The sequence below is a fragment of the Ovis aries genome, chromosome 3 (assembly GCF_016772045.2).
Source record: "Ovis aries strain OAR_USU_Benz2616 breed Rambouillet chromosome 3, ARS-UI_Ramb_v3.0, whole genome shotgun sequence".
Taxonomy (NCBI): Eukaryota; Metazoa; Chordata; class Mammalia; order Artiodactyla; family Bovidae; genus Ovis; species Ovis aries.
In genome coordinates, this window is record NC_056056.1 from 225,035,442 (window position 1) to 225,050,561 (window position 15,120).

At 62.7% G+C, this 15,120-nt stretch overlaps 1 long non-coding RNA gene across 3 annotated transcripts; it reads right to left on the reverse strand.

Annotated features, from left to right (window-relative positions):
• Positions 1-1,996: 1,996 nt before the first annotated feature.
• LOC121819250 (uncharacterized) lies at positions 1,997-14,920 on the reverse strand. 3 transcript variants are annotated; one of them, XR_006059514.1, is made up of 3 exons: positions 4,113-14,909; positions 2,694-3,473; positions 1,997-2,539 (listed from the first exon to the last, which is right to left on the reverse strand). It is a non-coding gene; the product is annotated as an uncharacterized LOC121819250 (long non-coding RNA). The 3 variants fall into 3 exon arrangements; XR_006059515.2 differs by having other exon boundaries at positions 1,997-2,938; positions 3,340-3,473; positions 4,113-14,900; XR_006059513.1 differs by having other exon boundaries at positions 1,997-3,473; positions 4,113-14,920.
• Positions 14,921-15,120: the final 200 nt, after the last annotated feature.

The following is a 15,120-nucleotide window of genomic DNA, read 5'->3' on the forward strand; positions in this document are numbered from 1 at the left end:
CAGTTCTTCGGTGCTTAGCCTTCGAGACCTCGGTCCAGCTCTCACGTTGGTGCCTGACTAATGGAAAAATAAAGGCTTTGACTAGACAGGCCTTACACCTATAATGCGGGGACTCTCCAAGAAGGACGCGTGCAAGCCGCCGGACCCCGCGACCCAGGGCCTGCGTCCCCCCGGTCCAGGCCTCCTGCACCGCTGCCCCAAGGATGCTCTGCAGGAGTCACTAAGCACCGCGAGCCCCCGGTGCTCGGGCCTGTTTCCAGGAATCTTTCAGTGGGAAGCTCCCGTTTTTATCCCCCATGGACTCGGCACAGCCAAGCAAGGGGACCCCGACCGGGCAGCCTTCAGAGCAGGGGAGATACGAGTCTGGCCCCGAGTCCCGGGGACACTGTGTGCTAGGTGGGCGGTGGGTTTCCCAGACCCACCGCCGCGGATTTCCGATCCAGAGTGCACAGCGAGCCGTGCTATCGCTCCATGTTCACTCGGTGATTGGCGTGCAGTCACCCTGAAGCGCTGTAGTTATGAGCGCTGCTTCCTCGTGAGCGGGAGATGCCGCGTTCTGCTTATGCTGCTGTGTGCAGTCTGCATACCGGCCGGTGTAAACACGAGGAGCATAACTACGGTTCAGCAGAGTCACTTCCCCGGGCTCTAGAGGAGGCGGCACAGGCGGGAGGAGCGGGCTCGGTGGGGCCGCAGGGTCTCCCTCTAGGGGCCCAGCGGGAGCCCAGCGGGGGCCCTGCGGGGGGTGGGGGCCGGGCTCCGCAGTCAGGGCAGGAAGCCGGGCAGGAAGGGCCCAGGTGGAGATGGAGGCTGCCTGCCCAGGGCAGGCAATGGGGCGAGGCTGGGGGTCCGCCTGCTGTTCTGGAAGCCTGTCTGGACAGCAGTTATTGGTCCCCGGGCACACAGGGGGTGGGCGAGGGCAGGGGCCGTAGGCAGAATGCCGGGGAGGGCCCCGACGCCCCAGGAAGGCAGGGACCCCAGAATCGTGCCTGAGCCAGCCCCCCGGAGTCCCGGACGCCCACCCACCTGCCCCCACCCCGCCCTGTCGGCCACTCCCTCCATGCCTACGCTCAGAGGTCTGTCAGTCTTAATCCACAGCTTTGAAAGTTCCACCAGCTCTGTCACCGAGCAGAGCTACCTGGAGGCTCCCGGGAGCGGGCCGAGGGCCGAGGCTCCCAGGTGGATCACCCACGGGGCTGCCGCTCGGCCTGTGACCCCAGGCTGCACACCACTCATCCTTTCAGGGCAGGAGGAACTAACGGAGGGAAGGAAAGCCGGCCCCAGCGGCCCCGGGCACCCCTGCCTCCACGTCCCGCCACATGACCAGAGCCTGCTCTCTCCTGGACAGAGGAGGAGGGTCAGCGTCTCCACGCGTGATGAGGGGGTCACCCCCAGGGCGGCAGTGAGCCAGCGGGGCTCTGCACGTTTGCCCTGAGGCTTGAGGGTGACGGAGATAACAGGGACCACGGCCGGGGAGGGCGCCCCTCAGTGAGAGCCGGGTGGATGCCCAGGGCCGTGGTGTGGACTGAGGCGCACAGGCCCGTCAGGATGCCCAGCCCCCCACTGGGCTCCCCGGACCAGAGGCGATGGGAGGCGTCAGGCATCCTAGCTGCCGCAGGCAGGGTTCCCGCAGCATTTCCCAGGAGCGAAAACAGCAAAAACATCCCCAAAAAGGGAAACCGACCAGTCTTTCGAAGAAGAATAATTAATTGAAGGCAAATGGGAAGCCCTGAGAGTTTTGAATAAATGCGGAGACGCAGTTATAAGAGCAAAATATTATCATTTGTCCGACGTGATTATTTTCTTGGAAACAGCCGATGATTAATAAAGCACATTATAAATATGCTTTTGTGCCTCCAATTTCATCTCTCCAATCTAATTAACATGCGAGGGAATTGCCTTTTTGGTGGGTAAAGACGTTTAAAATATATATTTCATGAAATCCAAGTTATTTGTCATAAGCTCCAAGAGGAAAAAATAAAATATGAAGAACTCTACGGCCATTTAAATACTTTATTGCACAACTGCGCTCAGATAAATAAGTTCCTCGGGGCCTGCAGCGCCTTGGGGCCCCTGGGACACACGGCCTGCAGGCAGCAGCGTGGCCTGCCAGGGAGACCCCTCCCGCAGCCGGGCAGCGGGCAGGCCCGGTCTCTGCCTGTGTGGCTCTGTCTGGGCCGCAGCCGCTGACCGGACTCTTCCTTGGCTGAGCTGCCGACCCCCGGGCAGCGTCGAGACCCCCATGAGCACAGGGCTTAGCAGGGGAAGAAAAACTCAGAACCAAGAAGCCAAGAGACTCACCTGCAGGGACCCAGGTCCCGGAGGAAAAGTAGAATTTGCGGTGGGGGGGTGGGCGTCTGAGGACAAGGCGTCCACTGGGGTTCTTTCCTCTTATTCCAGAGAGTTCTTTCCTCTTATTCCAGGGAAAGGGGGGTCGAAGGCAGGTCAGGGGTCGTGGCCAGGGCTGACCGACCCGAGCGTCCAGTGCTGCCGCCTCCAGGACGGACGTCAGCCTCGCCCTCTTGGTGAACTGTTGTCGTAACTGTGAGTGGACAGCGGGCGCCTGAGACCAGGCACGACCTGCCCTCTGTTCAGCCCCGCACCGTGCTGCCTGCAGGACCGGCTCCAGGGGCCTGCGTATTTCGGCAAGCGCGGGGGGAAGACGTGAGGATGAAGGCCGCCTTCCCTCAGCTCACCCGGGAAGATGGAGGAGCGCCACGGGCCCCAGGGCTCCCTGACTCCAGCCCGGCCACAGCTGCTCTGCAGCTTCCTGGGGGGCCTGCAGGGCGGGGCAGTGGCTCAGGGCCACCCCGCCTTCTGCTCTCCGTAGATCGAGGCCTCCTGGTCAGCGGGGGTGTGTCCCCAGTCCGAGGGGCCGTGCTTCAAATCCTGCGTCCCGTGTCCTACCAGCTGCGGTGTGTCCGCGGCAGCGCTGGGCATTCTGCAAGCGGACACAGGGTCACTGCAGGAAGGGCTGTGTGTCAGCCCGACGGGCGGCAGGCACACGGGACGCCTGGCCGTGTCTAGGGTGGTTCCTGGACGAGATCACACGTGAGTCGGTGGCCACCGTGAGGAAGACTGTCCCCCCCACCCCAGGGTGCGGGCCTCATCTGTCCCCCGCAGGCCTGAGCAGAACGGAAGGGAGCCTGCTCGCCGCCTGCCTGTCCTGAGCAGGGACGCATCGCCACCTGCCCTGGTACTCAGCCTGGACAGCCTACCTACACGCCTGGGTCCCCACCGCCCGACCGCTGGCCCCGGGACCCACAGCCTCGCTCCCTGCTGCAGCCAGGCCCTGCAGGGGTCTGTCGGTTCTGTTTCTCTGTAGAGCCCGCAGGACCTCACCTTCATTCTCGAGAGGGTGACTCTCACCACTGGCTGGGTTGGATGCTTGGCCACGGGCCAGAGGTACCCCTCGGCTATCCCCACAGTGGACGAGTGTTCGCAGGAAGACAGCCAGAGCTGCTTGTCTGAGGACCCTGGGAAGCGGTAAGTGAACTGGTCTCCAGAGGCCACAAGGGCAGCCGTGTTAAAACTCATGAAATGTAAACACACTTTAATTTCTTAAGCGGCCTCGGCGGCCTGGCCCCAGCTGTCAACACTTCAGGGCACTTGTCTTTAGGTCAGAAATGCCTCAGCCACCGCCCCTGCTGGCATCTTGAACTGGCCTCAGAGAGGAACCCTCAGAACGGTGCAGAAACTTCGGTGCCGCAGACAAGAAGCATCAAGCGCCAAGCAGCGTCACCCCCGTCGCCAGCTGGGGTCTGCAACCGCGCGTCTGCCACACCTCACCCGCCCTGACCCCACGTGCGTGGTGGGTGTGTGCTCAGACCCGCCTTCCTTTCAGGCAACACAGCGTGTAACCACAGAACCACCTCCTCGTCCACGACAGTGGCCAATTCTGTGAAAGCTGCTGTGAGAGATGAGCCCGCTCAGGGCAGGACGTGCAGAAGAGGGCAGCGAGCTGCTGGGCGTCGGGAAACCGTGTGGACGCGGGCGGGACCAGGTGGGACCGTGCCTCCAGACCAGCGTGAGGCCCCCCAACGGCAGCGCCCAGCCCCGTGCAGGCTCATCCCACATCGTTCCCGGGGAGACTTCTGTGGACTACGCGTTCATACCTGCAGGCTCATCCGCGTCGTTCCCAGGGAGGCTTCTGTGGACGGTGAGTTCATAACTGCAGGTTCATCTGGGTTGTTCCCAGGGAGGCTTCTGTGGACAACGCGTTCATAACTGCAGGCTCATCCGCGTCGTTCCCGGGGAGCCTTCTGTGCACGACGCGTTAATAACTCCGCTGACAGGGATGCTCTTCCATGGTTCCTAAGGGACACACTGACAATTCTGTGCAGGAGCCAAACAAGATGTAAACAAATAGATCACGCGCCTCTATAAACAGGAGCTGCTCTCAATGTAATTAAATGTGCATTTCATAAGCCATGTGGGGGAAGCACCCATGTCTTCAGAACGCAACGCTAACGCAGACTCAGACTCCCGTCATCGGCACGTCCTTCGTGCAGCCCAAGGCCTGCCGGCCATTCCGGGCTGGGCCCTGTTGCCCTGGAAGTCCTGCAGTACGCTCGGATGATGGCATCCTGGCCAAGGAGCCGTCCAGGGAAATGGTCACCCAGGGGCTGTGCTGCACGGACACATCCCGGGACCCGGAGAGGCAGCTGCTCACTCTCAGGGCAGTACGGGGTCACCCTCTCTCCCTGGGTGCTCATGGTCTGTCTTCGGCACACACCCACGTGTGGAGCTGAAGCAGAAAATAGTGACATCATGCCCAGCCCCCTCGAGGCTGCTCCCAGAGAGGCCTCACTCCCATCCACCCACGCTCGGCAGATCCCCCTGGACCAGGAGCTCCCGATGCCGACACCAAGCTGCTCCTCCGGCCCCCCTTCCCCAGGCCCTCAGGTGGACAGAGCCCCTCCCAAGGCAGGGGCTGCCCAGAGAACTGCCAGGGCTGCACCGGGATGGGGCCTGTTTGTTGCACAGCATGGCCTGGCTGTGCACTGGTGCACAGCTTTAGAGCAGGGTGAGTAAACTGCGCCCAGCTGCTGCTGTTGGGGGAGGAAAGTTGCATTGGTCTCAGCCACACCATTCATCTGTCTTCCTGGCGGCTTTGGGGCTGCAGTGGCCAAGAATTCAGACAGGGATCCCCCGGCTCACAGAGCTGAAAACAGTCCCTATCTGGTTGTCTGCTGCTTCTGTGAAAACACAAGTGCCAGGCACTGGCTGGGCATGGGGGCCTGAGCAGCTCTCTCACTCCTGGTAGCCCACAGGCCACGCCGTCTACCCGTCACCTCCAAGGCGGGCTCCTAGAGGGGAGAGCAGTGGATCCCACGTCCAGACAGAGCACCGCCCCCCACCCACCTGGCTCCTTCAGGACAGGGCCTGTCACCTGCAGGGACACGGGCCCTGGGAGGGCCACGGGCCAGCTGCCCCCTCCCCAGACCGGGGCTCAGAGAACCTGCAGGCCCCACCCACAGGTCAGGGGGGATCAAGTAGGTTCCAGTGGAATCAGGGGCGGTTGGCTGTTTCACCGGGAGCCTGGCCCCAGGCCTCATGGGGCCACCTTTCGGGCAGTTGTGATCGTGGACAGGACAGTGTTTGTCCAAATACCTCCCACGGTCCGTGTGAGCTGGCCTCCAGGGACCCCGAGCTGGAGTGCAGGCCCTCCCTCAGGAAGGGTGCTGACTGAAGCCGCCACAACCCGCCGTCCTCTGTGCTTCCCCAAGTCGAGCAGATGTGAGCACACCAGTGATCACGGCCAGTCCGTGCAGCTCTGTCCCAGGAGGGGAAGGGCAGGGCCATCACAGCCAGACACACGCCCACGCGGCCCGAGACCAGCCCCCCAGAGGCCTGGGCCCTGAGAGTCTCGGGGGACCATGCGGAGGGGGCTGGAGAGGGGCCTCAGAGCCGACATGCCGGGTGGGCTGCTCCTGGGCCCGGAGCAGAGCGGCCAGACGCTCACCTATCCCTGGCCCAGCTCTGCCCAGGGCCCCCATCTCCGCAGTGGCCAACAGCCCGCCCTCTCATTCAGACTCCAGCCTGCGGGCCCACGGACGCATGGCAAGCCCGCTGCCTGTCTGTCTCAAGCGGGAGGTGACGGAAGAGAGAAAGGACCTCATGCGTCACTAATTTAACACAAAAACGGAAGGAAGGAAGCGACACACAGTCCACACGTTCAAGTGTGGCTAGAATTCATCACTAACGAGATGGAAAGAGCCATTAATTAGGAATCAACTGTCCTATTTTCAGGCAGGAGTAGGCCTGGGACGTGATCCCTGCGTCTTTACATAGCAGTCTTGGGAAGACATAACTTTCGTAAGAAATACATCAAAAAAAATTAACAAGAATTGTCTCTGGGCAACTATGTTCTGGTTGATTTATTTCCAAGTTTCTTCTCTGTGTATTTCAATGTTTTCCAAACCCTCTATAATGAGCATTTTTCAGCTCTATAATAAAGGCAGGTTCTAAAATAAGGGATACGTCAAAGTCAAGGTATATTCATTACAGTGTCGGCCTGGGCGAGTCCGCCAACGTCTCACCACACAGACTTCTCCCCACAGAACTTTCAAGGGCAGCAGAAACACCGCCAGCCTGATCGCGTGCTCATTCTGAATTTGAGCTCCGTCCTTAGCACAAAGGTGACCCTGGCAGCGATGGGGAGCCCGAAATCTGAGGTCAGGAACCACAGGCTCGATGGAGGAACCTTCCCCAAAACACAGGTGTCTCATCCGGGAAAAAAGGGAGGAAAAGGGTGAACCGTGCCCGGAATCACGTGGTGAAACCTGCGTCCCCAGGGTGGGGTACAGTCCCGGGAGGGGGGGTGCGGGGGTGATGAGGTCATGAGGACGAGGCCCTCGTGGCCACGATTCGTCCCCTTGTCACGTGGAGACACCAGCAGCCACGCGGGGGCGCAGCAGGAAGACCGCCGTCTCAGAGCCAGGCCCTCGCCAGACCGGGGTCCGCGGCAGCCGGAACTTGGGCTTCCAAGCCTCCAGACCCTGAGAAGTAAGCGTCTTTTCCCACAAGCCGCCTGGTTTATGGTGCTTTGTTGCAGCAACCCCAAAGGAACAGGACAGGTGAGGACCAGCCATCCCCCACACGAGGACCTTTTGGTGCCAACACCGTGGTCTGAGACACAAGCTGGACGCTCAGGGAGTGTTTTGACAGCCCGTCCAGAGTCCGCCCGACCCCCACAGGGACAGGGAACCAGAGCTCCGCTGCACACCCCAGCCTCCCTGCCGGACCTCCGTGTGGACTCCGGCCGCGTAGACAAGGCTGCTCGTCCTGCAGCCTTGCGAGGAGTCGGGGTCTGTGCTGGAGTCCACTTCACCCCCGTGGGGGATGCGCTGACCGAGTGTGTGCCTGTGACGGCCCTTCTCAGGGCTGGACTGGAAGGACCAAATCCAGCCTCTGGGGCTGATGGGCACAGTGGACCGGAGACGCCTAACAGCCCCCTGCGCCGTCTCCTGGTTGCCTCCGCGTTAGGGACGTGAAGGAAAGGAGGTCACGGCCCCAGGGCAGAGTGAGAGGGACGGATCTCACAGAGACAGAATCCAGAGAAACTGCCACAGCCAGAGACCGGGAGGAAGGGGACGGCCCTGGGATTCTTCCCAGAGCACAGCCTGATCCCGTTTCACAAGCAGACTTTCTTCTAAAAAGACAGCCCAGGAAGACGCTCCCTAACCTCTCAGGGTCGGTCTGTGAACCAGGATTCCCGTGGCCGCATCTCCGGAGAGCCGCCCCCACGCTCCTTGACTCCTCGGGTAACACTCAACAGAGACGACAGGCCCCAGAGATGCTCGGCACCACGTGGAGGTCAGGAGGGCGGTCCAGACCACGTGCTGGCCGGCGGGGTCTCCAGCAGGGGGGAGGCCCGGCCACAGGGCAGGAGCCCCCCCAGAATGGGATGACACCCCACAGCAGATGCCCACAGCGGGTCCAGGCCCTGTGGACACAGCTGAGGGGGCCAGACCTGCAGGACATCCCGGGGCGACAGCCTGGGGGCGTTCCAGCTGCGGCGGAAAAAGGTCAAAGCATAGATCGAAAGCGGCAGGAGACCAAGGCCAGGGGCTGAGCATCTGGGCCACAGAGGCCTGACTCACGGGGCGCCACAGCAGGCAGAGCCCAGGCCGGGGGAGGGGCGCGCCTGAGACAAAGCAAGGAGGCCGGGGAGCCCGTGGCACACGCACCCCAGGCTCCCCTAGTCCCTGTCACCCTCCTCCCCGGACGCGCCCCGACCCCGTCTCCCCTCGGCGCACCCACAGACCTTCGACTCCAGGGGGACCAGTGCCCCCTGCTCAGCACGAGGCCTGCAGCGGGGACGGCACGTGCTGTGTGTATGACGCCCACCCCCAGGGCCCTGTCCCCACGCGGACCAGACTCCCTACCCCAGAGCCTGCGTCCCACGCCCACCCTCACCTTCTCCCGGGGAGCCGGGCGCTCCGGGAAGGTCGCTGTCCCCACACCCTGGCGCCCGGCCCGCCTCCTGCATCCAACTCCCAACATGAGGCTGTGCCCTCAGACTGTCTGGAACCCCCTCCACCGCTGCTCAGTCATCAGACACAGAGGGAGGTGCAGCCCCAGGGACGCTCATCCAACACACGGGCTCCCTCCTCCCCACACCTGACCCGCCGGTGCTCCGCTGAAGACTGGCATCACAGCTCCCCGGGGTCACACCCGGTCATCACCACCGTGAGCGACTCCCGAGCACCTCTGAGGCCTGAGCCCCAGGCGGGCTGAGTGCGGCCGGCTGTCTGGAGACAAGTCGGAGAAGAAGCTGCCCCCCAGCCCGAGTCGCTGGCAGCTCCGCAGGGCTCATCTCCCGCGAGAGGCCGAGGGTGGGCAGGCAAGTGTGTCCCCTCCGCACCTCACGTGTCCCCGGAGGAGCAGCCCAGTGCCTTGCAGGCACACAGAGCAGATGCCCCAGGAGCGGTCACGTGGCGGGTGTCCACCAGAGGCCGCCCTCAGGCTCTGAAGGAGGGGCTTCCCTGCCCCACCGCTCAGGGTCTGGGTCTGCCAGCGGGCAGGGTGGACGGTGCCCCTTGCCCCATGGCCAGCAGCCGCCCTGGGCCATAGGCAGGTGGTGAGCAGGCCCTGGCCCCAGGTCTCCCAGCCACATGCCCAGCTGTGGCCAGGAAACCCCAGGAAGCCAGCAGAGGCCCCTCAGAGCTGTTTGGGCCTCTGGTTGTCTGGAATTTTCCCCAGAGACTAACCTCGTCCTGGGAGCAGATCTGAGTCCTGGCCTCAGGCACCCAGTGTAGACGCGCACACCGCATCTGCTTCCGGCTCACGGCCTGCAACGCCCGTTTATCAATAAGCAGAAATCGCCTCCTTGATAAATGAGGACTCCTAAAGAACTTTTCACTGTTGCCATTAACTCCGGAGGAGAAGACCCTCCCCCACTTTTAAGGCAATCTCTTAATGTAAACAAAGTGGTCAATTAGACAATTTTTGAGCTATTGAAAATGAATCCTGCTTTAAAGGAACAAATAATCACAATATAAAAATCATAGCATTTCTAATACATCAACTAATTCTTCCGTCATATTCTTAGAAAAATGGATTCACATAATTTATTAATGCGCCACCTCCAATTTCATTCATAAATAAGTCATTGCATCTCAAGCCCCATTTGATGGATCGGAAAGGTTGTGAGAGCTCCATGCTCTAGGAAAGCTGGGGAGGGAAAGGGGCCGTGGCATCTCAGGACCAATGTGGGCTTTTGTAGGAATTACGTTCCATGCCACCCCATCAGAGACCATCGTCCTCTTCCTGGGTCAGGGGCTCCGTCCGTGGGTGTAGCCTTGGCCATTGCCAGCTTAGCCCAGGCTGTGGGACACAGTCTGGCCTTTCCGAGGAGGAATCACAGAGAAGAGAGGACATCACTCTAGCAGTGGCGTGATGGCTCAAGTTGTAAATCTGACCTCTGCACGACCAACCTCTGCACGACCAACCTCTGCCTGCCTGACCTCTGCCCACCTGACCTCTGCACGACCGACCTCTGCATACCTGACCTCTGCCCACCTGACCTCTGCATACCTGACCTCTGCCCGCCTGACCTCTGCCCACCTGACCTCTGCACGACCGACCTCTGCATACCTGACCTCTGCCCACCTGACCTCTGCCCACCTGACCTCTGCCCACCTGACCTCTGCCCGCCTGACTTCTGCCTGCCTGACCTTTGCATACCTGACCTCTGCCCACCTGACCTCTGCCCACCTGACCTCTGCACACCCGACCTCTGCCTGCCTAACCTCTGCCCACCTGAACTCTGCATACCTGACCTCTGCCCGCCTGACCTCTACACACCCGACCTCTGCACACCCGGCTCTGCCTGTCTGACCTCTTCCTGGCCTCTTCCCAGGACCCTGCTCTGGTCGCCCCCTTTGGAGGGAGGTCCCTGTCCTAGGTTGTGTGGGTCTCCCCTCCTGGCCCCCTCGATCGCACACAGGATATTCTCAGTGCAATTCTGGGGACTGAAAGCAGAAGCGCCAAGACCCACCTCAGCTCTCACGTCCCCTCGCCCTCCAGTCACTCCTCTGGGAGACGGCCAGGCTGGGTCAGGGGCTCCGCCCATGGGTGCAGCCTCGGCCATTCCCAGCTTCAGCCCAGGCTGTGGAACACACTCTGGCCTTCCCACAGAGGTGTCACAGAGAAGAGAGGAGGCTGAAGCCCGCCAGGAATAGGGGGTCGCCTGTAATTCCCAAGATCAGCTGGAGTCTCGCTGCACTGATGCCTCCTGGGGCAGGTGTGTCCCCCCCTCCCCACCCCGCATCATCTGTCTTGGCTGCCTCTGGTCACGCCTGACATCCACAGCTCTGCCACCCGCACCACGGGGGTTCGTCCGGTCTGTCCCTGGTGGCGGCGTGCACAGCCTCGGCATGGACGGAAGGCCCCTCCTTCACGGCCCAAGGGCTCCGCCTCCCGCCCTGCGTGGCCCTCTCCTCCGGGCTAACCCGCCATCCGTCCCGGCCCCTGCGTGTCCCTGAGTTCCCTGCACCGGTTCCCTGTGATGGGGGCCTGATCGGGGCACAGGTGACCCCGGACAGGCTCCAGAGGTCTGAGGAGCACCCCCCCGGGAGCTGCACTCCAAGAGAGGATGGGCACGGTCCAGGCAGGTGCCGGCCCCGCCCCGCCCCTCGCCAGGCTCTGAGCCCCACCCGGGGGTCTGCACTCTGGCTCTCGGGCCCGCCCCCAGCTCCCGCTGCACCAGGGGTCTGGCCTCAGTGGCGCGGGTCTGCGCGTGGCCCCTGCCACGGGACCCGTCCTATAGAGGTGGGGAGGCCCAGTCACAGGGCAGAGGGAAGGCTCATCCTGCAGGTCCAGTGAGCACTGCCCAGCCAGCCCCCAGCTCCGCCACAAGCTCCAACAGGCACGGTGGTCTCTGGGGCCCGGGGAGAACTGGGATGAGGCTGCCCCCCACCCCCAGGCAAGCAACAGAGAGAGCCGCGACCACCCCTCCCTGGGCAGCGGCCCCCCACACACAGATCCATGCCCGCCCTCAGGGAGCGTGGAGGCCTGGGCCGCCCCGGCCCTGGCTGGGAGCAGAGACCACTCAGAGGGGTGGGCGGGGGCAGTGCCCGCCCCTTCGGGCCCCAGGGAGGGACCCTGCTGCTCTTCAGAAGCTAAATCTGCCGTCTCCTCTGTGACTTCTGGACTCCACTCCCACCCCAGGCTTTATGAAAGTCTCCTCCAGCTCTTTAATGTCTCAGCACGGCCGCTGTGGCTCCAGCTTCTCTCCATGACTGCGCCGTGGGGACCAGCCCAGATAATCACTCTCACACAGTCCAGCCCATCTTCCCTTCCTCAGATCAGAAAGTCCCTTGCTGAGGTTGACCAAATCCCCGTGGATGTGGGGCTCACAGCCACCCGAATTATAGTCCAGCATGCCCTTCTTATGCGGAGAGTCAAAAGACCCCGATACTGGGAGAGACTGAGGGTGGGAGGAGGAGGGGAGACAGAGGATGAGACGACTGGCTGGCACGTCCAGTGCAATGGACGTGAGTGTGAGTAAGCTCCGAGAGATGGTGGGGGACAGGGAGGCCTGGCGTGCTGCCGTCCCTGAGGCCACAAAGAGTCGGACACGACTGACCGGCTAAACAACAGCAGCAGTGCCCTCCGTCCCACCCCCACCAACCCCCGGCTTAAAACCCTTCCCATCTCCTGACCTCCCCTCTCCAGCGCGCTCTGGACCTCCCTCCCAGGTCAAGGGGGGAAGCAGCCAGATGCAGAGGCAAAGGTCACAGCCCAGGGCAAGCGCTCCCCAGGGGCCAGGACTGCCAGGAGCCCCCTCCCCACACTTCACCATCCGTCCAGCACAGTCGGGGTCCCACTGAAAGGACAAGAGTCCCAGACCTCAGTTGCAACAGGGAGACACGACCGAGAACGGATGGAAGTGACATTAACTCTCGTCCTCTTCTAGTCCTCGACTGAGCGAACGCTATTGTCCAAAAGCACGACAGCAGCAGCCGCGCGTTGGATGCTAACGGTAGGTGAGGCAGATGGCTCAGGCGCAAGCGGGGCCTGGGGACATCCCACGACAAGGTGCCTGCAGCCCCAGGAAGTGGGGAACCCTGGGCAGACTGGGCCTGTGTTCACGGGGAGTGGATCGCAAACTCCAGCACACCAGTGCACGTGAAGTTGCTCAGTCGTGTCGGACTCTTTGTGACCCCATGCCCTGAAGCCCACCAGGCTCCTCTGGGCATGGAATTCTCCAGGCAAAAATACTGAAGTGGGTTGCCATGGCCTCCTCCAGGGCATCTTCCTGAACCAGGGATCAAACCCACGTCCTGCATCGGCAGGCAGGTCCTTTACCACCAGTACCACCTGGGAGGGCTTCCCTGGCGGCTCAGCTGATAAAGAATCTGCCCGCAATGCGGAAGACCTGGGCTTGATCCCTGGGTTGGGAAGATCCCCTGGAAAAGGGAATGGCCAGCCACTCCAGGATTTTGGCCTGGAGAATTCCATGAAAGCCCACTGCAAACTCTAGAGCAACCACCAAAAAGGTTAAAAAAAAAAAAAAAAGTGCATTAAGATGTGTAAGAGAGGAGAGGAAGTGGAGTCACGTGAAATGCTGTTAAACGCAGAGCCGGGAGAAGGAAAGAGAAAGACCCCGAAGGAAACCAAGACCAAGGGTGGCGGGCCGCAAGCAGGGAGGAGGGGGTGGGAGCCCCCGTGTCAGTGAGCGCGCAGGGCCCCGTCCACTAAGGCCCTCCAGGCAGCAGCCCAGGGCCAAGGGGCCAGGACACGACTCCCACCCCCACTTCTTCCCAGAGGCCCCACTAGGAAAGGAGGCCGGTGAGGACATGGCCCCCTCCCCATGCCCAGCAGGGCCCACGGGAGGCCCTGGGCAGCTCCTTGACCTCCAACCTCCCTGCCCAGTGTCCTGAAGCCACTGACCCTCGGCTGACAAGGGACCAGCCTGGGTCTCCCCAGGCGCCCAGACCCTGTGTTTCCCTGAGGCTCTGAGACAGGCAGCCGCTCACCTGGGCTGAGCGCCTAGAAACAGCACTGGCCCCACGACCAGGGCTCCGGAGGCCCCGCCGCCGCCTCCAACCTCCCCACGGACCGCCCCGGGGAAGCGGCCTCCGGGGCGCAGCTCTTTGCTCCTCAAGCCCAGTGTCCTTGGAATGAGCAGCCCTGGAAGATAATCCAGGGAAATATGCCGTTGGGGTGGGGTGGGGGGGCGGTGCCAAGCACGCTTCCCTCCTGCAGACAGACAGGTGAGGTTCAGAGCAGGGCCTGAGGGCTTTGCCCCCAGTGACAGTTTCGTGCCCACACGTCCAGGACCAAAGCGGGGGTCCGGCTCCGGGCGCAGGTGGGGCCATGGGCTGGGGGCGTCCGTCCACTTGGAAGGCCCACGGGCCCCCAACACCTTTCCGCGCCCTGGTCCCCGAGCAGCTCCGGCTCTTGCAGACGTGTCCGGGCTGGTGTCCCCTCAGGACTGGCCGGGCAGAGCCTCAGCCGCCGCCCCTGTGCGGAGGCCAGGAGGGTTTGCCCGGCCTTCACTCAGGAGCCCCGATCCTGGGATCAACAGCAGGCTCCGCAGATCCTTGCGCAAGACGGAAAGCAAAGTCAGGGCGGCAACGCGGGGACACAGCGCCACCTGCTGGCGGTGCAGCCCCTCGGCCGGGTCGCGGGTCCCGGGGCCGGAGCCTCTGCCCACACGGCAGGGCGGCGGCCCGCCTCGGTCAGGAAACAGCACGAAGCGCTCGGAATCCACCGGAATCATCTGTAAGGAGGAGACTCTTTGAGTGAGAGCTTTTATCTAGCAGAACGTGGTTTTCACTGTCTGAAGAGCGGCTCAGCTGACGGCCGATTTCAGGCTCAGAGGTGAGCTCCCAGCTGGCCTGGGGGGCTCACAGCCCGGAGGTGCCCCCAAGGCCCTGGGACCCCCACGTTCGGCTGCTTCCAGTCAGAGGGGGACCACCCTGGCTCCGCCACCTTGCTGAAACACGCCCCCCGCCCAGCTCATCGCATGCCCAGACCAGCAAACGCAGACCACCACTGACCCGCGGCCGGGGGTCCCGCAGGAGGGGGCCAGCTGGGGGACCGCAGGCACAGCTCCCACTCACATATGAGGACCACGAACAGAGCCCCCGAGTCCCCTTGCGAGTAAGCGAGGCTGAGGTCGGCCAGGAAGGCACAGGCTCCCCACATCCTGCCCCCATCCCCAAACGTGCCCTCCGGTGGAGCGATGCCGAGCTTCCTGACAGCAGTCTGACCTGGAACGTGGGAAGCGGACACAGGCGGGACCCGCCACCTGCTCGCTGTCCTCACAGAAAGCAGAGGATGTCGGGGGGACCAGACGCCCATCCGCTGTCCCAGAGGACTCGCCCGGGCCCTGGAAGCCCCCACTCCACCATGGAGACCCCTGTCAGTGGTCTAGCCCCCTGTAGCCCCGCACAGAGTTCCAGGTCAACTCCAGGGCCCACCCACTTTCTGCCTGACAGATTCTGCATCCACACCCCTCAAGAGACTGGGCCCCTCGGAGACCCTCACCCTGACCGGCCCCAGGAGGAAAGCTGACCGTGGAGTGTGTCCACCCAGGGCCGGGCCTGTGCCCCGTGGCCCCTGCCCTTCAGGGGCTCTGCCCGCAGTCAACATACAGAGCAGGGGAGG